Here is a 25,286-nt window from a genome sequence, read left to right as displayed (position 1 = left end):
AGCTTGCTCAAGCTCATGTCCATTGAGTCGGTGATGCCATCCAACCATCTCATCCTGTGTCATCCCCTTCTCTTCCTGCCCTCAATCTTTTCCAGTATCAGCTCTTTTCAAATGAATCAGCTGTTTGCAACAGGTGGCCAAAGTATTGGAGTTTCAGCTTCAACATCAGGCCTTCCCATGAACACCCAGGACTGATCTCCTTTAGGATGGACTGGTTGGATCTCCTTGCAGTCCAAGGGACTCTCAAGAGTCTTCTCCAACACCACAGTTCAAAAGCATCAATTCTCTGGCACTCAGCTTTCTTTACAGTCCAACTCTCACATCCATACATGACTACTGTAAAAACCATAGCCCTGACTAGACGGACCTCTGTTGACAAAGTAATGTCTTACTCTTAAATAATTATCAAACACTTAAAGGAAACCTCTAACATAAAGGAACAAAATTAAAAAAAAAAAAAAAACTAGAATACATTAAAAATAGGAAATAGAATACTAGGAATAGACAAAGGTTTTATTTACAAAAAAAAAAAAACTTCACAGAGACAGAAAATATTATATGCATGAAAAAAAATAAGATTTTTTTTTTTTTAAAGAAAATAATGAGGGACCTTCCCTGGTAGTCCAATGGTTGAGGCTCCAAGCTGCCACTATAAAGGCCAAAGGCTTGATCCCTGGTCAGGGAACTAAGATACAGCATAAATTGATGCTTTTGAATTGTGGTGTTGGAGAAGACTCTTGAGAGTCCCTTGGACAGCAAGGAGATCCAACCAGTCAATTCTAAAGGAAATTAGTCCTGAATATTCATTGGAAGGACTGATGCTGAAGCTGAAACTCCAATACTTTGGCCACCTGATTCGAAAAACGGACTCATTAGAAAAGACCCTAATGCTGGGAAAGATTGAAGGCAGGAGAAGAGGATGACAGAGGATGAGACGGTTGGATGGCATCACCAACTCAATGGACATGAGCTTGAGCAAACTCCAGGAGTTGGTGATGGACAGGGAAGTCTGGCATGCTGCAGTCCATGAGGTAGCAAACAGTCGGATGAGACTGAGTGACTGAACTGAACCAGCTTGTTGGGGCTTCTCCTTTGCTCTTGGACATGGGGTATCTTTTTTGGTGGGATCCAACAATCTCCAGCCAATGATTGTTCAGCAGCTAGTTGTGATTTCGGAGTTCTTGCGGGAGAAGATGAGCACATGTCCTTCCGCTCTGCCATCTTGAGGGTATAGAGTGGTATCATCTGCCTATCTAAGGTCACTGATATTTCTTCCTGCAATCTTGATTCCACCTTGGGATTCATCCAGCCCAGCATTTCACATGATGTACTTGCATATAAGTTAAATAAGCAGGGTGACAATATACAGCCTTGACATACTCCTTTCCCAATTTTGATCCAGTCTGTTGTTCCATGTCTGGTTCTAACTGTTGCTTCTTGACCTCCATACAGGTTCCACAGGAGGCAGGTAAGGTGGTCTGGTAGTCCCATCTCTAAGAATTTTCCACAGTTTGTTGGGATCCACAAAGGCTTTAGCATAGTCAATGAAACAGAAGTAGATGTTTCTCTTGCTTTTTCTATGAGCCAGCAGATGTCTGCAATTTGATCCCTGGTTCCTCTGCCTTTTCTAAATCCATTTTGTACATCTAGAAGTTCTTGGTTCACTACTGTTGAAGCCTAGCTTGAAAAATTTTGAGCATTACCTTACTAGCATGTGAAATGAGTACAACTGTATGGTAGTTTGAACATTCTTTGGCATTGCCTTTCTTTGTGATTGGAATGAAAAGTGACGTTTTCCAGTCCTGTATCCATTTCTAAATTTTCCAAATTAGCTGGCATATTGAGTGCAGCACTTTAATAGCATCATCTTTTAGGATTTGAAATAGCTCAGCTGGAATTCCATCACCTCTACTAGCTTTGTTTGTAGTAATGCTTCCTAAGGCCCACTTGACTTCACAGTCCAGGATTCAATAAACATTTAGTGAATACAATGATTTTGTTTAGTTTACCAACACACACCTTTAAAGTCTATACACTGAAGCTAAAAGCTAGATTTGAAAAGTCAAAATCTACTCCAAAGGAGAACAACTAATCCAGATTTCCTGCCTCCTCTGCAAAGTAAACTGATCTAACTGCACAGACTGATTCTGTAGAAGCGTTGCCCAAAATCAGTCTAGATAGGTAGGACGGGGTGAGGAGTTTGGACTTGAACTCATAAAGAGCTATTGTAGGTTAAGAAATGTAGCATGCAATTTTTAAAAAGAGCTTTGAGAAGATTAGCCTCTCCTGGTATGCAGGATAGAATGAGGGCAAATTTTTTCCTCCATTTTTTAGCCTGTTTTTAAAGATGTGAGGTGACCAGTCAACTACAAAGGCTCAGTTAGTTTCTACACTAAGTGACTGATGAACCACCATTTGAACTATGGTCTGGAGTCATCCAGACCCCCATTCTTAGCCACTGTTAATATAATCTGTCACAGGAGTTGAAAATAGATGAGGCAATCTGCTACTTCTGTATACAACAATGCCTGTCAATGACACTTATTCCATTTTATAACATACCCATTTTAAATAAACATCCTATTTTTACATATAATTACACTAAAGTTTAAAGATTCAATTAAAGGTTCTATTAAATACCACAGTCCACAGACTCATTCTGTTTTAATTATAAGAGAAACATAAAAATTGAAACCCGAGTGGTAAACTTTAATGACAGACAATAAAATAAAACTGCTTTCTAAGTTGAAAATGTTAAGTCTGTAGCTAACTACCTCAGAGGAAATGAGAAAGTGCTCCTTGCTTATTATTCCTGCATCTTTTTTTTAACCAAGAAAAGTAAGTCAGAAAGTCAATCCTGCCCACGAAGACAGGGCTAGATCAGGTGGGTCCCAGAAAGTTTTAAGGGCAAATGGTGACCAGAGTAGAGCAGAGTAGAATTGCCCTACAAATACCTAGTTTTCAACACAACCACTCACCCAAAACGTTTTCCAAGTGACCCAGGCTTTATGTTTTAATGATTAGAAAGTGCATGAGAAGTGACTTCCATGGAACATGTACACTGTACTTTTCATTAAGGATTTGGGGAATCTGTTATTTTAGGAGAGCTGAATGCCAGATAGGGGCTTCCCAGATGGAGCTCTTAGCAAAGAACCTGCCTGCCAATGCAGGAGACTAAAGAGACATGGGTTCGATCCCTGCATCAGGAAGATCCCCTGGAAGAGGGCATGGCAACCCACTCCAGCATTCTTGCCTGGAAAATTCCATGACAGAGAAGCCTGGCAAGCTATAGTCTACAGGATCACAAAGAGTTGGACACAACTGAAGCGACTTAGCATGCATAACGAATGCCTGATAGAGCCTCCCATTTCTGTACATACTTACACAACAAACCGTAATGACTCATTACCAACATCCATTACCTAAGTTACTGTTTCGCAACTTGTTTTCCACTTTTCCCTCCTTTTAAAACTGAACTTAAGTTTGAACATAATTCTTTCTACACAGAATTATGGTTAATGAACTTTAATGGCAAGAATTTAAAAAAAGAAAAACCCACAGTTACACTTGGATGATTGCCTCCTGGTTTTCCCATGAAAGCTCAAATGGATATTTGAAGTGTATTTTTTTAATAGAGGTAGAAAAAAAAACTGTTTTAGTTCTCATAACTTTAATAATTTTGAAGCAAGGTACAGTACTATGAGATTGTGATTTCTATTAAGATATATAAACATACATTTACATATTTATAAGATATGCAAATACATGTAAATAAATATAAAATTGATATATTTAAATGGGCTTCACATAAGGTGGTTACAGCTCTTACTCAATTATACTGCTGGATAAACAGGGCTTCCCTGGTGGCTCAGATGGTAAAGAATCTGCCTGTAATGAGGGAGACCCACATTAAATCCTGGGTTGGGAAGATCCCCTGGAGAAGGAAATGGCAACCCACTCCAGTATTCTTGCCTGGAAAATTCCATGGACAGAGGAGCCTGACAGGCTACAGTCCATGGGGTCACAAAGAGTTGGGTATGACTGAGTGATGAACACGTCACTTCAATTTTTTTTTACGTCACTTCAATTTTTTTTACGTCACTTCAATTTTAAATGTAGTGTTTAACTTTCACTTTCATGTATACACACACACACACACACACACACACACGCACACACGCACATTCGATCCATCTGTTTCTGGTACAGAGCTCCTAAAACCCTTGAAATTTCCTAAGTGATAAGAGAGATAAAGGTGAAATAGGTATCTTTTGTTATTCACATAATAAGTCTCTTTCAGTCACACCTGACTTTATATCAATGCAGTGACTCTTAGCAAGCCCCTAGGTAATTTAAGGCTGGGAAGTGGTTGCCAGGACAATCAATCTGATTAATTAGAAACTTGGAGATTTTAGTTTCCCTTACCTCCCGGGAGGGGAACGGGGCTGTTGGTTGAGTTCGGGGCTGTTGGTTGAGTTGATCACCAATGGTCAATGATTTAATCAACCATGCCTATGCAATGAAGCCTCCAAAAAAATCCTAGGAGAGGTTCGGAGAGCTTCCAAGTTGGTGCACTGGAGGTAATCTAGTAAGTAACCTGTTTTCCTGTGTACTGAGAGCAACTTAGCAAATTAATTGAATCCAAAGGAGTGGTGGAAAGATGATTTATAGCCTCTGGTCAGAAGCCCAGGTAACAACCTGGATTTGCAACTGGCGGCTGAAGGGTGACAGTGCAGGTATCTAGAACTAAACCCTTCACCTGTGGGAGCGCCACGAAGACAGTGTCAACACTGAGTTAACCTGCAGGACGTCCAGCTCGCGTCTCAGACTTGGCTGGTGTGGGAAAAACTAGCACCCACGTGGGAACCAGAATACACAGGTGTCAGTATCACATGCAGTGACTGTAAAGGAAAACAAGGGAGTTTTGATTTGATTTTGATTTTGCACAGCATTTGAAAGTTAGGCATTGTCTTCCTTTAAAAGTTAAGGTAACTAACCACACAGTCTCATTCTCTGTCACACCATATATCAACATTTCAAAATGGGGTGTAACACTGCTTCTAAAATCTACATGACCATGAATTTTTTTTTTATTAAAAATCACACAGATTCAGAAAACAAATATAACAAAAGGCAATGACAGTTTCTCCAACAGTCTCTTAGGATCTCAGCCAAGTTTCCAACCTGCTTTTCACTATGATTCCTGCAGAGAATTCCACCAATACATTTAGAACTTTTGCAAATTAAGTTAGAAGTACTTGTTCACCTCGATTCATCTCTGTGAATGACGGTGGAACTCTAAATTTAAATACAACTGCATTACTGTTCTCTGATTAGCGTAGAATAATTCTTGGATTCATGGCAAGGCCAGGCTAAATGACACTGCAAAGAAACCCTTTGTTTTCAAACAAATCAGTGGTTGGCTTTAGATAATGCTATAAAGAATCTCATTCACGCAGTGTACCCTAGTCAAAATTGTAAAAGTTGAGAACAAAAATAACAACTTCCACCTCTATTAAAAGAAGAAGCTATAGTTACACAAGCTTTTTCTCTACATGAATAGAACTGTAAAATTTTAGAGGAAGATAGAACTTTGAGTAATTTAAAGTCAAGGAAAATAAAGTCATTCGCTAAGGATCATTTAATAAATTACTGGCAGATCAAACACTATAACCTAGGCACTGCAAATTCCCTACTGTAGGCTATTAAATACTATAGAATGTTATGGACAAGTTAATACCAGCCAACATTTATCAAGTGCCTATTTTGTGCCCTTAACTATGGCAAGCATTTTCATATCTATTATCTATTCCCTAAGTCAGCTAAAAAGATTTTAATAAAAGAATCACATCTACTCGTTTGGACATTCAGTGTTGCCAAAACAGAGCATGCTACAGGAACTAAACGGAAAGAGGTAATTCAATTACTGCAATAACTACACTATAGGAGAGGCTGTGTTCCAACAATACACTTTACTCTCAGGAATTTCCGTCCCAGAGCCATATATAGATTTAGAAAGCCTAGGAGTGCATTTCTGGGTACTGGCCTCTCTGCCAAGGATGGATAAAGACCTCAGTACTACTTCTTCCTCTTCCTTCTTCTACTTTTATATGTTTTCCACTATCACATTCTTTTTGATTCTTCTGTAATTGTTGTTCTATGCTCTCTCCTGAACTGCTGTTCCCCACCAACCCAGAAGGAAGAAAGTAATAATGACTAAAGCAGAAATCAATGAAACACAGAATAGAAAAACAACAGAGAAAATCAATGGAACGAAAAGTTAGTTCTTCAAAATAATTTTAACAAAATTGGAAAAACTTTACCTAGACTGATCAAGAATAAAAGAAAGAAGACTACTCCAATATTTTGGCCACCTGATATGAAGAATTAACTCATTTGAAAAGACCCTGATACTGGGAAAGACTGAAGGCAGGAGGAGAAGGGGATGACAGAGGATGAGATGGCTGGGTGGCATCACTGACTCAATGGACATGAGTTTGAGTAAACTCCAGGAGTTGGCGATGGACAGCGAGGCCTGGCGTGCTGCAATTCATGGGGTCGCAAAGAATCGGACATGACTGAGCACCTGAACTGAACTAAGGAATGAAATATGGAACATCACTAACAATTTCACAGAAATAAGAAGAATTTTAAAAGAATATTATTAACAACTATATACAACAAATTATCTGGTAGATAATCAGATGAACATATTCATTGGAAGAAAAAAGCTATGAAGCTAAGTCAAGAAGAAGTAGTACTTATCTGAATTATACATAACAAAAAAAGAAACTGAACTAGTAATTAAAAAAAAAAGAAAAAGTGCCACAAAGAAAAGCCCAAGTCCAGATGGCTTCACTGGTGACTTCTACCAAATATTTGAAGAAGAATTAATACCAATACTTCACAAAATCTCCCACCACCCATAGAAAAGAAAAGAAGGGAACTCATCAACAAGGCCAGTATTATCTTGATACCAAACCCAAATGAAGATATCACACAAAAAAAGAAAGTTATAGATCAATACGGGGCAAAAATCCTCAACAAAATACCAGCAAACCAAATCCAGGAACATATGAAAAGGATTATATAGCATGACCAAATATGATTTATCCCAAGAATTCAAAGTTTGTTTATCATCTGAAAACCAATCAATGTAATATACTGTATTAACAGAATAAAGGACAAAAACCACCCAATCATCTCAATGGATGCAGAAAAGGCATTTTACAAAATTTAACACTCTTTAATTATAAAAACATGATAAACTTCGAATAGAATAGAATTTCCTCAAGCTAATAAGAGGCGTCTACAAATAACCACAGCTAACATTACATGTAATGGTGAAAGACTGAATGCTCTTCCCCTGAGACTAGGAATGAGAAAAGGCTTCTCCTTAACACTGAAGGTTCTAGCCAGGGCAACCAAGCAAGGAAAAAAATTATAAAATTTTGATTAAAAGATTGATAAGGAAGAAGAAAAACTATCTCCATGAGCAGATGATAAGATCTTATATACAGTTGTCTCTTAGTACCCACAGGGGATTGGTTCCAGGAGGCCCTGCAGATACCACACTGGACCCAGAAGCCCTTATATAAAACAATACATGAATACAGTCCACCCTCTGTATCTGGGGATGCAAAACTCCCAGATATTGAGGACTGCCTGTATAAAAAATCCTAATCAGTTCTCCAAAAAAAAGTATTCAAACTAATAAATAAGTTCAGCAAGAACTTATTTACACATACACTAGTATGTGTAAAATAGATAGCTAGTGGGAAGCTGCTTATAACACAAGGAGCTTCGCTCAGTGCTCTGTGATGACCTAGAGAGGTGAGATGGAAGAGTGAGAGGGAGGCTCAGGATGGAGGGGATATATGTATACATACGGCTGAAGCACACTGTTTTACAGCAGAAATTAACACAACAGTGTAAAGCAATTATCCTCCAATTAAGAGCTTTTAAAGATAAAAATTTTTTTTAAAGAATGAAGAATACAAGTTCAAGATTCAAAAATCATTGTACTAATACATTGTTATATAAATTATACTCAAAAAATCAAGTACAGTAGCATGAGTAAATATTAAATGAATGAAAAAAATAATTCCATTCACAACAGCATCAAAAAGAATAAAATACTTAGGAATAAATTTTAATGAAATCCAAGATTTGTACACTGAAAACTACAGAAAATGGTTAAAAGAAATTATAGGACTTCCCTGGTGAATAAGCGTCCAACTGTCAATGCAGGGGACACAGGTTCCACCCCTGGTCCAGGAAGATTCCACATGCCATGGAGCAACTAAGTTAATGCGCCACAACTACTGAGCCTGTGCTCCGGAGCCCACGAGCCGCACCCACAGAGCCCGTGTGCTGCCGTTACTAAAGCCCGTGCGCCCTAGAGCCTGCGCTCCACGACAAGAGAAGCCACCACAATGAGAAGCCCACACACCGCAACAATGAGCAGCCCCCATTCACCAACTAGAGAAAGCCCAAACCGAGCAAAGACCCAGCGCAGCCAAAAATAAAAATAAATTTTTAAAAAAATTACAGAAGACTTTAAGATATGGAAAAACAACCCAGTTTCATGGATCTGAAGACTAAATACTGTTAAGGTGGCAATACTCTCCAAATTGATCTACAGAGTGAATCCAATCCCTATCAAAATTCCTTGCCATTTTTTTCATAAACTGACAAGCAGATCCTAAAATTCATATAGAAATGCAACTGACCCAAAATAAGACAGTGATCTTGAAAAGGAAGAACAAAGTTGGAGGACTCATACTTGCCGTTTGTAAAACTTACTACAAAGCCACACTAGGCTAGTTAACGCAGTGTGGCACTGGCATTAAGACAGATAGAGCTTTCCACTTATATGTGGCAGCTAAAAAGTAAAACTCACTGCTACCTGGGAGAGCTGAGGGAGTGTACACAGAGGTCCTGTGCCAGCACCCTGGACCGGAGATCTACACAATCTAAACATTAAACACAACAGCTGCCTCAAGTCCCTGGGAATTTCAGAATGACTGACACTTCTGAAGCTGTTCCAAATTTTGAAGAGATGTTTGCAGATTCACAGAAGATGACAAAGAATACCAAGAATACCTGAAACACCCTCCTGAGTCTCCTCTGATTGTTGAGGAATGGAATAGCAGAGCTGGTGGCAACCTGAGAAACAGAGGCAATCGGTTGTAAGATAACAGACAGCTTAGAGGTAGGGATAGCAAACGGGGGTGGCCAAGTGACAACTGATCCAATCAATGGCATGGACGGTCCTGGGGTGACAATTACCCATAGCACAGACAAGAACCTTACTACCCCCATCAATATGGACACTATGGTTACAACCAAAGGCCTCCCTGTGGCTACTACTGATAGAAGTGTCAGCAACTTTTAGTAAAATTAGTTACTCTGCTAACATGACAAAAGTTTACGTTGTATTTTCTGTTGGTCGTAGTTTTACATCTGATTGTAGAAAATGAATTATTAATTTTTTGGAACTTGGGACTTTTTAAAAATTAGATCTTACTGGAGAGACATGATGGTTGCTGGAAATAATCACTCCCCTAAAAAGGCTGTGGGTTATATTGCTTGACTTCTACCTCAGATTTGTCTTTGTTTCATGACTTAATAGTGCTTTGAATGTTGTATATTTTTTTCCTTGTTAGACCCTCAGGAGTTGTCTTTGTTTTACACAGGAATAAAAACTTTACATAGAAAATGCTTGCTTTTAATTTGTAAGATAAGGAAGTATCCCTACACTTGGATGTGCTCATTCCTAAAATTTTACACAGAGAGTACAATCAGCTCCTAAATGCACCACTATGCCTACTTATGATGTACTGTACACAGTAGTAATTGAGAGGTAAAACAATCGTAGTATACTTCGTTTGGATTTTGTTGTTATGTGAATGTGGTACTTTGTAATTATAGGTATGAGTCATCTTCACAATCATATTGGTGTCTTTTTAGAGGGATATCAAGAATAAAGCTGTAAAATCAGGAAGGAATCAGTCTCAGCTTCAGTGTCTTAACCTAGCGGTGGGTGAGATTAAGGCACACATTTTACACAAACTCGAAGGCTTTTGCTAACATAAACATTACACGTTACGCAAAAGTTTAAGTCGGTAATGTTCCCTTCCTTCTCAGTCACATGTAAATAATGGTGTATTTTGACTCTATTTACTTTTATGGTATTTAATGTGAGTTGAGTTTACAGTCTTATTTCACCTCCAGATGTACACCTTTGCTGCCTCCTCTTCTGTAAATACAGTGATGCTATAACCTCCTTTCAGAATAAGCACCATATTTCCCATCATTTTAATGACCATTATAATGGTTTTATTCAAATAAAATACTTGTAAGTATTCTCCCTCAAAAAAATAAAATAAAAAGTAAAACTAAAAAAAAAAAAAAAAAAAAAAAAGTAAAACTAATAGGTACTATTAAAAAAGAAAGTCTCATAGACCCAGAGAACAAATGACCCGTTACCAGTGAGAGAAGAGTGGAAGAAGAGGAAAGATAGGGTAAAGGAATTAAGAGGCACAAACTACTAGGTATAAAGTAAATAAGATACAGGATGTCATGTACAGCCCAGGTAACATAACTAATATTTTATAATAACTTTAAATGGAGTATAATCTATAAAAGTATTGAATTACTATGTTGTACACCTGAAACTAACATAACATTGTAAATCAACTATACCTCAAAAAATAAAAACTTAAGGTAGAATAAAATTGAAAGTACAGAAATAAATCTTTATAATTATGGTCATTTGATTTTCAACATGAATGCCAACATAGGACAACTGAATATCCACATGCAAATGAATAGAGCTGAACCCCTACCTCACACCATAACCAAAAGGTAACTTGAAACAGACCAAAACCTAAAAGTAAGAACTAAGACAGTTCTTAAAAGAACACACAGTAGTAAATCTCTGTGACCTTGGGCTAGGCAATAATTTCTTAGGTGAATAACATGACATCAAAAGCACAAGTGACAGAAGAGAAAATTAACTGAACTTCATCAAAGTGAAAAACTTCAGTGCTTCAAGAGAAAACCATCAGGAAAGTAAAAGAGAAAATCCACAAAATAGGAGAAATGTTTGTAAATCATATAATCTGCGCATCCAAAATATATAGAGAACTCTTACAATTCAGCAAAAAAGACAAATAACCCTATTAAAAAATGGACAAAGGAACGGAATAGACATTTCTCTGAAGGTTACAAATGGTCAACAAGCACATAAATGATGCTCAATATCATTAGCCATTAAGAAAATGAAAACCAAAACCTCAGTGACATACCACTTCAAACCCACTAAAATGACGAAAGTCCAAAAAGGACAGATAATTAATGTTGGTGAGGATGTGGAGAAATTTGAACCCTCAAACCTTGCTGGTGGGACTGAAAAACAGTGCAGACACTGGAAAACAGTTTGGCAATTCCTCAAAAAGTTAAACTGAGTTACACATGATCGAGCAATTCCGCCGCAAGGTATACACCCAAAAACGAAAATACATGTTCATACAAAAGCCTGCACATGAATATGCACAGCGGCCTTATTAATAATCGTCAAAAAGTGGAAACAATCCAACTATCCACTAATATATAAATGAATAAGCAAAATATGATATACTGAAAAACGGGAATATTTTTCAGCAATAAAAATAAATGAAGTACTATATGCTACAATGTGGACGGACCTCAAAAACATTATGCTAAGTAAAACAAACCAGTCACAAGAGACCACACATTGTAAGATTCCACTTTTTTTCTGGCCACTCCAAGCAGCTTTCCAAGCACTTCCTAGTTCCCTACACCAGGGACTGAACCGTAGCCATGTCAGTGAAAGCACCAAGTCTTAACCACTGGACCGCCAGCAAATTCCTGTAAGATTTCACTTTTTATGAAATATCCAGGATAGGCAAACACCTACGGAAGGGGCTTCGGAAGGGGCTTCTCTGGTGGCTCAGACGGTAAAGAATCCGCCTGCAATGAGGGAGACCTGGGTTCGATCCCTGGGTCGGGAAGATCCCCTGGAGGAGGGCAAGGCAACCCACTCCAATATTCTTGCCTGGAGAATCCCCAGGGACAGAGGAGCTTGGAGGCCTACAGTCCATGGGATCGCAGAACGTACAGGACTTAGCCACTGAGCACATAGCTACGGAAAATAAATCGATCCCTGCGAGAGGCAGAGCGCGGAGGGCGCAGCGGCGGCCGGAGGGGAGTGGGGGGACTTTGGCAGGGAATGAGGGTGAGAGACTGCTAATGAGTCCAGGGTTTTGGCGGGGATGATGAAAACGTTCCAGAATTAGATAGTGACGGTGCCTGCACAGCTCTGTGACTAAAGCACCGAATTGTACACTTTAAAGTGATTAATTTGATGGCATATCAATTAAGTCTCAATAAAGCTGCTTTTCTCTTTAAAATATTAAATGTAAGAGAATATGCTATGGATTTATTCTGTCTTCTCCATTCACCTCTGTGACATTTTAAACTTTTCGAGTCATGTGAATTTCCTCAGTGTCTTTCTCACCATTTGTTCAAAACATAAGTATATTTTATTAGATAACAGAATCATAAATGCTCTTTCATCCCTACTTGTTTAACAGGAGCTCATCCTTTAAAGAATACTTTCTGGGGAGGCGGGGAGCGGGGCGGAAAAAAAAAAAAAAAAAAAGAAAAAAAAAAGAGAATACTTTCTGCCAAGACACAATATTCTTGCATTAGCTAATATCCAACAAGAATCAGCAAAATGGTAGATGATATCTGCGGATGGCTCTCTTTCCAAGGATTAATATAAATGAGGCCAGCTATCACCAATACAGGATTTTAGAATATGGCAACAGCATTTGTTAGAGTTGGTAAAGTTCATTGGATATTGGCTGCTAATAGTATGAACTTGACAGCTCTACAGATAACAAATAAGACATTCAAATTCTGTAGGTTCAGAATTTAACATATTCAGGAATTAAATTTAGGATTTTAAGCTCCTTTCTATTAGGGAAGTAATATATTTAAAACATTTTCAGTCAGCTTCTTTCCTGAGGTCTGGCAGCAGTTTCTAGATGAAAAATGAATACCATCTCAGAACCATACAGTAAAAATGAAAGGCCAGTTTTCAAAACTCATTTAACCACAGCCTCATCAGTAGATGGTAATCAGAGTTACCTATAAATCAATTTTGCCTGTTCTCTCTGATGAGGGTCTTTGAAAGGATTCAGACTTTACCCCCTTCTCAAAGGCAGAGGGGACCCCCTGGTAAAGCTAAGTAGACCAGACCAGCTTCAGATCAGCGCTGCCCCGTGATGGCCACACGAGGCCACCTTCAAGGCCTCACTAAACCCTAATTTGCCATTGTTGTTTAGTTGCTAAGTTGTAGTCGTGTCTGACTCTCTGTGATCCCATGGAGTGTAGCCCACCAGGCTCCTCTGTCCAAGGGATTTCCCAGGCCAGAATACTGGAGTGGGTTGCCATTGCCTTCTCCAGCAGATCTTCCTGACCCAGGAATAACCCAGGTCTCCTGCATTGGCAGGCAAATTCTTTACTGCTGAGCCACCAGGGAAGCCCAGATCCTACTTGTTCATCTGTAAAATGAAACCTCCACCTACCCCACAGTTACTATGAGTATTTAATGCAATAATATCTCTAAAGCACCAAGCACATGGTAGGAACAAAATAAATACTAGTTTCTCTTTGTTCTCCAAAGGGTAAAATACATATGACAAATGACAAAAACTACAAAAATCATGATGAATGAAACTCGTGGGTTTAGCATACACTGAAAAGAGCAGAGTTATCTGAATACTAAAAATAAACAAATCTTTATTTTCTAAAAGACCAAATTCAATATTATTTTAAGTAGGGGAAATATAACCATGATGATAGGATACAAGATATCAAAGTGGGGGGGTGGTTGGGAATCACCTAACTGTGTACTGATTATATTGCTATTATATAACAGTTTTATTAGGAAAAACTGAATATCCAGTTTGTAGGATGCTGCAGACAATTTAACTGAAATTGTTCTTCAAAGAAGCCAACAATAACTCAAGGTTTGGCCATATTTGCAATATTAGAATTTCCTATAGGAAGGCTTCATAATGAATTTAGTCACAGGACTTGAGAGTGCTCCTGAAAGGGAACAAAGCCAGGGCCAGATGCCTACAAAATACTACCAATCCTTTGAGACTCATCTATATGTGCATTCTTAAAAATTTTTTACTAAAGACATATGGAAAAGGGACAACAGAAATATACATATATATTTGAAGTCAGGGAACTCACAGTCATAATTTTTTAAATTATTTTTTATAGGGGGTTATATATTCACCTGGTTAAAACACCCCAAGAAAATATAAAAGAAACTCAGTGAAAAGTTTGCTTCCCTCCCCTTTCCCTACCCACCTAGTTCTCATCACCCAACCTCCAAAATAGATAAACACTGTTAATTTCTTATGCATCATTCTTTACGCTTAGATGAAGCAAAAATACATTATTTTTCTACACAGAAAGACAAAGCAATTTATATATATCATTCTGCATCTCAAAGGCAAATTTTTAACTCCTAAAATGTTCCAATGAGAGTGTGAAAATGAAAAACGGAAACCTCATTTAAAATGGTCAGAAGCAAAAGTAAACATCAAACTAAAGAGTTTTTGCACAAGGCAGGAAATTATCAACAAAATGAAAAGCCTGCCTCCTGAATAGGAGGAAATATTTACAAATGATATCTCTGATAAGGGGTTAATATCCAAAATACACAAAGAACTCATACAACTCAACTTCAGAAAAAAGCAAAACAAAACATATAACCCAATTTTACAATAGGCAGAGGACCTAAACAGACACTTCCCTAAAGACAATATAGAGATGGCCAATAGACACATGAAAGATATTCAACTTCACTAATCATGAGGGAAACACAAATCAAAACTGCAATGACATATCACTCACACCTATTAGAATGGCTATCATCAAAAAGACAACAAATAACAAATGTTAGTTAAGACTGTAAAGAAAAATGAACCCTCATGCACTGTTGGTAGGAATATAAATTGGTATAGCCATCATGGAGAACAGTAGGGAGGTTCCTCAAAAATTTAAAAATTTAAAATTACCATACAATCCAACGATTCTACTCCTGTGTATTTTCCTAAAGAAAACAGAAACAGTCCCGTGTTCATCACAGCATTATTTACAATAACCAAGATATGAAAGCAATCTAAGGCTCCACTGACAAATAAATGGATAAAGAAGATGTGGCAATACATAATGGAATATTCAGTTCAGTTCAGTCACTCAGTTGTGTCTGACTCTTTGAGACCCCCAATGGAATATTACTCAGTCACAGAAAATGAAACACTGCCATTTGCAACAACATGGATGGCCCCAGAGGGTATTAGGCTTAAGTGAAATAAGTCAGACAGAAAGATAATACCATATGATTTCACTTTTGTAAGTAGAATCTAAAAGACAAAACAAATGAACAAACATAACAAAACAAAAACAGACTCATAAATACAGAGAACAAACTGGTGGTTGGCAATAGGGAGGAGGGGTAGGGGATGAGTGACATAGGTGAGGAACAGTAAAAGGGACAAACTTCCAGCTATAAAATAAGTCACGAGAATGTAATGTACAGAATAGGGGAAACAGCCAATAATACTATAATTTGTATGGTGACAGATGGTAACTAGACTTACCGTGGTGACCATTTTATATTGTATAAAAATATAGAATCACTAGGTCATATACCTGAACCTAATATAAAATTGTAAGTCAATTGTATTTCAATTAAAAATTTTTAATAGGGACAAAATTGTTTTAAAAAATAATTAAATTTAAAAATAAGATAAACTACAGTCAGAAAGCCCTGAAGGGAGTGCTTTCACACATTACCCTGGTGGTGGCTGCTTGCAGACCTCAACAGGATGCTTACTTCATACACCCCTGCAGGAGGAAGGAAGTTTTCTCCTCGCTCAGCATCAGCCCAGCCAATGAGAAGTTCAACAACTAAGCCAATAAGGGGCTGCCATAACCCTGATTTCTCTCTCCTCCAAAGGACTTCTGTTCAAAAACAGTCCCTCCCAACTTCTCTTCCTTTTCTCTTGAAAAGACCTCTCCTTTCCTTTGTTCTTTGGACTCACCTACAGTTCACTATAGTTTGCACGTCCTAAACTATAAAGTGTGTTAGTCGTTCAGTCTTGTCTGACTATTTGCGACCCCATGGACTGTAGCCCGCCAGGCTCCTCTGTCCATGAGATTTCCCAGGTAAGAACACTGGAGTAGGTAGCCATTCTTTTTTCCAGGGGATCTTCCCAACCCAGGGATCAAACCCAGGTCTCCTGAACTATAATTCCTCTGCTATGCCTGAGTGAATTTGATTTTGCTGGCTAAGTCACCTACCTCTTTGTTTTAAACACTGATTAAAGCAACAAATAAATTCAATGGGACAGGGGCTTCTGTTCACACTTGAGTGGGCTTTTAAAGGCAGGAACAGAAATAAATGATGTTAATGTTAGTAGGAATTAGAAATAAAGGAAATCTATGTCAGACACGGGGGTTCCCTGGTGGCTCAGATGGTAAGAATCTGCCTGCAGTGTGGGAGACCTGGGTTCAATCCCTGGGTTGGGAAGATCCCCTGGAGGAAGGCATGGTAACCCACTCTACTGGATACTACTGGATACTGAATACTTTCTTTCTTGGAGAATTCCCATGGATGGAGGAGTCTGGCGGGCTACAGTCCATGGGGTTGCAAAGAGTCGGACACAACTGAGCGACTAAGCACGGCACAGCACAGCATATGGCAGACACAAAAATCAAGGAAGGAGGCATAGTTTCATAAATCTCTGAAAAATCCTTTGCAGCCAAACACTGAAGCATCGTATCTTTCATTAATTAAAAAGATAATTTCCTGGAGAAGGAAATGGCAGCCCACTCCAGTACTATTGCCTGGAAAATCCCATGGACAGAGGAGCCTGGTAGGCTATAGTCCATGGGGTCACAAAGAGTCGGACACGACTGAGCGACTCCACTATTGAGTGTCTATAGTATAAACGCTTGAATATATGAAGAAATGTCCTTTAAATAAAATTTTCTGTTGAATCCTCTGGGAAGCAAAAAGAGAAAGCTCCTCTTATAAACACAACTCTGTACTATACGCAGACTTCTTTTTATTACTACAGCATTCATTGTACATATATCTACAGAATCATAGTGCCTTGTCTCCTGGGTCTCTGGACATTATTAAAATGTTTCGTTGGTTACAGTTCTGAAAAAAAAAAAAAAAAAAAAAGATAATTTCCCAACAAACAAAAAATAAATTAAACCAAAAATTCATGAGAAGAGAGAGTAGGGGGTAAAAGCAGATGAATTAGAAAGAAAAAGAAAAGTATTGATGTTGAAATGGACTAAAATGTAAACTATGAACAAATATGTACACTTAGAAATATAAAACTAAGAACCAATTTTTTTAAATTACAGTAAAGTCTTAACTTCTGACTGTTTATTAACAGTGGTCCAGGTTCAAATAAGCAAATAAAACAGTGCTTTCATGTTTAAGCCATCATCAATTTTACCACCAGGCTGTCTGGAAGCTGGGTAAAAATATCTTTTTAAAACCTTTTTCATTCCTGCTTATGAAAAAACAGGCCTTAATTCTCAGTGCAGCCTAAATAGCTATTGCCTTGGTCCTGAGCTCCTTATAATATTTGGCTCAGGCCTTGTTATAGGTGAGCTGGAGCTGCTGTAAAGTCAGCTACCTGGGCTCAATCACCCACATGTATCTCTTGAGAGAGCTTCCAGGGATATTCCTGCATCCAGCACCACTTCTCTAACTCCCAAGAATGGAAGGCTGATCTACATGTGCTTCTCAACAATGCATTTCTCTGCTGATGAAAGGCTGGAAGAAGAGGGTTTGGAACTCTGACACAGCACTTCTCAAAGACTGCTAACCTTCGGTCTAACAGTTGGTGATGGACAGAGAAGCCTGGCGTGCTGCAGTCCATGGGGTTGCAAAGAATTGGATACGACTGAACTGAACTGAACTGAACCTTCTTAGTCTTCTACTTAAAGACAAAGAGGTTGCTTTTAAACCAGATGTCTAAACTTAACACAAACGAACTTTTTTGCCTACCCAATATTTTCTAAAGGGAACAGTGATCTTATCTAGAAGTGAGCTTTTAAGACCAAAACACTACTCAATCTATAACATGGTTAACATCTTCAATGAGAAAAAAAAAAAGCACAAAATAATGCTACTGCCATGACATGAATAAAAAAAATTATAAATAGTTTTAAATTTTATCATACATGCCAATGCTTAAGGAAAAAAACAGCTTATTTAGAGACGAAGAGGTGGGTGGAGACTTCTGTGGAAATTTTGGAAGGAATTACTGGGTATTCTCAAACACCAGTTCTTTATAATGTCTACCTTTCCTCCCAAACTAAAAGCTTTCCTTTTCCTTATTAAAGGCTTGTTCTTAACAGCATCGCCATGATTAGTATCTTTTTTGCTCAAGACCAAAATAAAGAGGGTGGAATGGAGAAAGGACAGAGAGAAATATTCTTAAAGCAAAAGCAGGAAGAAGAGAATAAAGAGAACAAGGTTAAAAGACAGACTAAACTCTCAGAAAGTGGGGGGAAGCCACAGAAGGATACAGGAGGAAAGTGTGGGTCACAGCTTGTGTAGGAGAAAAAGAGGGTGGAGAGATTAGCCCAGACAGACACTGTCTGGAAAAGCTGGTGGGGTTAGTAACTAGACAGTTGTATGCATGAAATTATTCTAAATCAACTGTTACTAACTCTGAGACAGCTTATAAGATGAGGATTACAAGAAACTTCGAGGTCACCTATTCCTACCATTGGAGGGAGCTCTGTTAAGCCAATTACTCCACACAATGTACTTATCATTAGGAGACTATTTCAAAACATCTAAAGTTCAACAGTTCTAATCTTCAACTGAATTCAACTCTTTCCCCTTGGTTCAGGTCCATTATTTCTGCTTTTCCTTTTATGACCATAATTGATGATATATGAATATTCTATCATTGCTCTTCTTAAATATCTTGTATTTTAGATGTGCACAGAACACAAATGTTGACTCACTTCCATCAACAGGATACATGCTTTATGCTGATTTGGATGGTTATTTTGGTCCATCCCACACCCTCACCTCATCCCCTTTATGAGCACTAGTATAAATTTCCAGTAGTGTTATTCAGGTTTGGGGAATGGCAGGTGGCCAGGAAATACAGTAAAAGAACTGGCTCCAAAGTGCCTGGAATCTCTGACGTTGGCTGACTAAACAAACATGATTCTCTAAGCAACAAAACAACCCTGTATAAGGGAAATTTTTAATGGCATTGGAAATATGGATATACACATACATATGAAAGCTTACAAAATATACTCTAAAATACTAACAGTGATTGAGTGGTAGGTTTACTGATGATTCTTATTTCCTCTTTTTCTTCTTTTAATTTTTCTTAAAAATTCTTAAAAATGTATTACTTTGGTGATTTAATATTTTTTTAAAAGATACAAAATAGTGAACATATAGATAAGAGAAATAGAAAATGGATAAATTAATTACAAAGTGGAATATTATGCAGCTGTCAAAACCAATGATGCGGACCTATAGATGTTCATGATAAGGTGTTAAATAAGAGATAAAAGGACAAACTGTATAGATGAGTCCCATTTTTAAAAAACTTTGTGTATATTTACAGATATACATACTTATATAAGCACGGGGTCAAGACTAGAAGAAAATAAAAATCCAGCAGTGGTTACCTTCGTCAGTAAGATTAGAGTGAAGAGGACTTATTTTTTTTCCTTTACACACTTCTCAATTGCTTAAATTTAAGGGCATATATTTTTAATTAAAAAGAATATTTAGAAAATATAAGAGACAAACTAAAATAAAAATGAGAAAAAAGATGACATACAGTGTTTTCTTGGGAAACTAAGAAATTAAGGAGATGATTTCTATATTCCATTTTAGCTGACCACATACAACTGAGCGACACACACATGTGTAATATATATGTGCATTAGATTATATAGCCTATATACTCGTCCTTATACATATTTGTCTGCATGTGTGGATGCTGAGTTGGAAATCAGATTATTTTAACTTCGACCTATTTTTATTTTAAAAAACAAGGAGGTAAATAACTAGAATAATAAAGTTCCTTCTCATTTTTCAACTCAAGGAAGCAGTCAGTCAAGTCCTTAGTGAAGCCCCAGTGGACTGAGGACTTTCCATCCAGCAGCCAGTAGATTGGCTAGTCCGCCAGTGAGTTCGATTGTGCATCTGAATATATTAGATGTGTTAGTCGCTCTGTTGTATCAACCCCATGGACTGTAGCCCACCAGGCTCCTCTGTCCATGGGATTTCCCAGGCAAGAACACTGGAGTAGGTTGTCATTTCCTCCAGAGGATCTTCCTGACCCAGGGATGGGACCCAGGGATGAGACCCAGGTCTCCCGAATTGCAGGCAGATTCTTTACTATCTGAGCCACCACGGAAGCCCACTTTCCATCTTACATATTATCCCTCTCTTTTTTGCTTTTTAAAGTCACTCAGTCTTGTCTGACTCTTTGCAACCCCATGGATTATACAGTTCATGGAATTCTCTAGGCCAGAATACTGGAGTGGGTAGCCTCTCCCTTCTCCAGGGGATCTTACCAACCAGGGATTGAACCCAGGTCTCCCCCATTGCAGGTGGATTCTTTACCAGCTAAGCCACAAGGGAAGCCCAAGAATACTGGAGCGGGCTTCAGCTTGGACTTGAAGCCCAAGAATACTATCCCTTCTCCAGTGGATGTTCCGGACCCAGGAATCCAACCAGGGTCTCCTGCATTGCAGGTGGATTCTTTACCAACTGAGCTATCAGGGAAGCCTGCACAATTTGCCATACATAATCACCCTTCTTTCACTCACCCTCATTGCAGGAAAACAGATTTCAGTGTTGAATAATGGAAGAAACTGTGGCTACAAGGAGATGTCCCAAAAGCAGGTTTTCGGGACCTGTCAGACACAGGAAAGGCCCTGAGAAATTGGTCAAGGGCAAGAAGATTTTACCCTTCCTAGTTCTCCTTGAAAACTCTAGCTCAGCTTCAGACAGGCAATAACATTTTACTTCTTGAGGCTCTGAAACAGCCTCCAACATCAGATTTCCATGTTGTCTTCTTCAGCAATGACAACTCAGAGTTAGTATGGAGTTAAAATTTCTTTGACATGAACTACCAGATATGGAATCAGTACTATCTTTCTCCATTAATTTTTTTTTAAAGTTCTACCAGCTTATTGCTACCAACCCATCTCCCTCCATCCTCATGCACACATGCTCAGTCATGTAACCCCATGGACTGCAGCCCGCCAGGCTTCTCTGTCCATGGACTTTTCCAGGCAAGAATACTGGAGTGGGTTGCCATTTCCTTCTCCTCCATTAAATTTTTTAAAAAGTGAAATGAGAACAAAGACTCCACCATAAAGAATGCAATAGGTAAAGGAAAACAGAGTCCCTTAACATAATGTGGGGGCTGCTTCTGTCAGGAATAACATGTTACATAATTTGAGTTTCATGAATCAGCAGTTTTAGCCTGTAATTACAGGAATTTTTCAAAAAGGGAAGGAAAAAAAAATCCCTGAGGATTGGAAAAGGTAAAGTAGGTTTTGAAACGAGGCAGGTTTCAAAAGTATTTTATTCCACCCCCATACAAAAGAACGTTGACAGGCAGATGACTCAGTCTGGCTTCATTAAGGGTTTCAACACCTAAAATTCCTCATGGGAAAGCCCACCCCATCTCTCATTTTCCTCCATAGCCCTTCCCAATTCCTCCCACCAGGTAATGGCCATATTTTCCTCTCTCATTAAAGGTTATCCATGTGGCGGAAACATACTTTAGGATACACAGAGTTACACTTGAAGGAGAAAAGTTGAGGATTTTTGTTTGTTTTTTGAAATACTACAGTAATTGTAACACTTCAAAAAACACAGCAGTGATGTCAAACACTTCAAAAAAATTATAATACCTATGATCTCTGTGTTTGAACTTGCTCATAAACCCAGGTGGCTTAACTGAGTTCATTTACAATGAAAACCTACAGTGATTGGCAGTCCTTAAAAATGATCTCGAATGATCAGGAAGAGACAAGAAAGTTGTCAACACAACCACGAGAACCATGTGTCCAATGGCAACTCCAAATCAGAGGGGGGAAAAATAGGATGCTTGAAAAAAGGGGAAAAAATAACCAACTTATTTGCTTTTTCAAACATCAGAGATGATCAGTTCCAAGAAATGAGTTCAAAGGGCTTTCCAGCTCATCCCTTTTGTAGAAATTATGTTGTAGCAGATACTGTTTGAAAAAGAGAGGTGTTAGATTAGGCCTGGCAATCCCTTAGTCACAACTCAACTATGGTGTGACAACTCAACACATAATGTTTTGAAATACAGCAAGAAGTCTGAAGTCATTGGGAGTCATTCATTCCACAAATGTTTATTACAGGCTGGCACGTGCCAGGCACTGTCCACACACCTGCTCTCCATTCAAGCTCTGCCTCTTACCAGCTGCGCTATCCAGGCTAAAGCACTTTCATATTTCTATGCCTCAGTTTCCTCATCTGTAAAGCAGGAATGAAAACTGGCTATCCAGCTCATGAGGTCTCTCTGAAGAGCAAATAAGCATATGCAGGAGCACTCTGTAACCCATGGAAGTGTTGGTTGTCATTTGGCTGAACTGAACTCCTGAATGTCTATGTGCCATAAAATTAAATCAGAAGAAAGTGAGCCTTCTTGCTTCCAGGAGACACTTCACAATCTTATTAAATAAGGCTCAGAGTGTCATTTCATCATCTCCCTGGAAATTTAAATATATGAAACAGAGAAAGCTAGTATGACGTGCGGATTTTGACATTAGATTCATAATCACCATAATGACAAGAACCATACTTATTTCAGTCACTGTTTTGGGTCTCCATCTGGCCATCAGGCTAAGGCATCCATTTGAAGAGGGTGCTTAACTCTGGAAAATATTCTCTCAATATATCTGCAAATCACAAAATGGTTACCTAGAAGGTTGACCCATCAACTCAGTGTTACCTGAGTTTTACAGTTTACAGCAAATGGTAATAAAATTACAAAGTGTTGTTTGTTATGTGGATGTGTTCAAACAAAAATGTTCTATTTTATAGTATATTTCAAGTTCAGTCTGACCCTCAAATCTAAGCTACAGTCACGTCTGTGTGTATATGTTAGTCACTCAATCGTGTCTGATTCTTTGTGACTCCATGGACTATAGCCTGCCAGGCTCCTCTGTCCATGGAATCCTCCAGACAATAATGCTGCAGTGGGTTTCCATTCCCTTCTCCAGGGGAATCCTCCTGACCCAGGAATCAAACCTGGGTCTCCTGCATTGCACGTGGGTTCTTTGCCACGTGAGCCACGAGGGAAACCCAAGCTACAGTCTTACCAATTGTCAAATATGTTAGGAAGGAAACAGAATTAAGTTCAGTGCAGTGGCAGCTGAAGAAAGGGGAAGTTCTGGTCTCCTCAAAGTTAGTTAAGGATGGGCACTCTGTCCAGTTGAGAAGGACCATGATATGGAAGATGCTAGCGATCTGGCCAGAAATCTGTAAGAAGAGTTCTCACTCCCTTCGCTCCAGACTCCCTTCCCCCAGGGGAGTAGATGGGTGATGGCTTGCTTTACTGGACTGGAAGCCAAGCCGGCTAGAAGGCACACCCAGTCCTAAAATATGCCTGAAACTTCCTCTGTTTCTAAAAGCTCTTGCAATGACATTCAGGGAACTGAAGTATGCACAGCCTGGACACTGCTAGAACTGCTATAATTTAACATTTTAAGTTAATAATTTGAGTTAATATTTATAAAACACTTAGAAACACTTAGAAAGAGCCAAACACATGTCTACGTAACACAGAGCTACCTAAGTGTTTGATAAATAAAAAAGCACTTCCCAGATTGGCTGGGTCAATGATCAACCTACTGACAAAGTAGAGAATCAAAATACACAACGGTCTACTATTTTTTTTTTTTTTAACCCTGATAAAGATTTAGAAACCGTCGTGCTCTGCATCTCAAGTGTATCTGTACAGCCTTGTGCAGAACTGAAACTCTAGTCGTGGTTCAGAAATCACTACTAAATTAAATAACCTAAGAGTTTAAGTTTCAACAGATGGATTCTTTCTCTTTTCTGTCATTCCCGGTAACCACCACCAAAAATGACAAAATCTAAAAATCCAAAGCATTTCTAGATGGCACATACCAGTGCTCAACTGGGAATCAACAGAGCCAAATGCACCTTAAAAGGGACAGAAAAGGGTTCAAATCACAGAGAGCTTAAAGGAGAGCCACGCATTAAGGTCTCAGACGGCAGGTTCGCTGACAACAGGTTAAGGATTTCCATGCCCTCGCAGATCCTCACGGGTAACCTGCACCCACTTTCGACCTCAGGTGGGGGGTCTCCCACCCTCCCGGTTCCCGGTTCCGAAGCTGCACTCGGATTAACAACATCCGTCCCCGGGGACACCCCTCGGGCGTTTAGAAATCGGAAAGCAGAAACCGAATTCACCTCGAGGAAACAAAGAACACAAACTCTCAGACTCGAGGGCTGGGTGAGGGAACGGCTTTTCCCACCGGACCAACGCGGAGGTTTCCGGGCTGAAGGACGGGGGCGCCGCCACGGGACCCGGGAAAGTCACATTTGCTCCAGAAAGAGGCAGCCGAGGAGGCCCGGGTCCCCTCGCCCCGCCCGGTCCCACCCGCCCGAGGGCCCGACTGCGGCCCGGCCGCTCGCCCACCCCGCGGCCCCGGGCCCCCGCCGCCCCGCACCTACCCGGCTCCGCGATGCTGCCTCCCCGCGCGGCGGTCGCGAAGCCGAGCGCTCTCGTGCTTCTTCCTTCCCGGCAGGGCCGCCGGGCGCTGGCGTTTCCTCCCAGACGCGTCACGGCGGCCGGCTCCTCCCGCAGGGCGAAGCCGGGCGACCGGCAGCGCGCGGGGAAGGCGCCCGCTCCGGGCAGAGGGGCGGCCCGCCCCGGGCCGGAGCCGCGGGCTGGGCGATAGCCCCAGCCGCGGAGACCCGCGCTCCGCCCGCTTCCCCGAGGACCCTCGCGAGAGCCCCCAGCCTCGCCCGGGGCGCCAAGTTCGGGGGACCCCGCGGTAACCCGCCTAGACTCCCCGGGGTTTTCCGCTGCTCCGCGTGTAGTGACCGCTGCCCTGGGGCCCAGAAGCGCTGTGGGCCATCGTGCCCGGGC

At 39.7% G+C, this 25,286-nt stretch overlaps 1 protein-coding gene and 1 pseudogene across 2 annotated transcripts in view; one reads left to right on the top strand and one right to left on the bottom strand.

The window, feature by feature from the left end:
- Positions 1 to 25,000, bottom strand: part of LOC122679150 (serine/threonine-protein kinase Sgk3) — a 111,224-nt gene extending 86,224 nt beyond the window's left edge. Inside the window, exon 1 of one of the 2 annotated variants that reach the window (XM_043879419.1) lies at positions 24,869 to 25,000. The gene's annotated coding sequence lies outside the window, so the exon portion shown is untranslated. The remainder of the gene's footprint in view (positions 1 to 24,868) is intronic. The other variant, XM_043879420.1, reaches the window with a different exon arrangement.
- Positions 9,023 to 9,375, top strand: LOC122679151 (annotated as a pseudogene).
- Positions 25,001 to 25,286: the final 286 nt, after the last annotated feature.

This window comes from Cervus elaphus, chromosome 21 (assembly GCF_910594005.1).
Source record: "Cervus elaphus chromosome 21, mCerEla1.1, whole genome shotgun sequence".
Classification (NCBI taxonomy): Eukaryota; Metazoa; Chordata; class Mammalia; order Artiodactyla; family Cervidae; genus Cervus; species Cervus elaphus.
The sequence above is the reverse complement of the archived record's forward strand: the minus strand, read 5'-3'. Positions and strand labels throughout refer to the sequence as shown.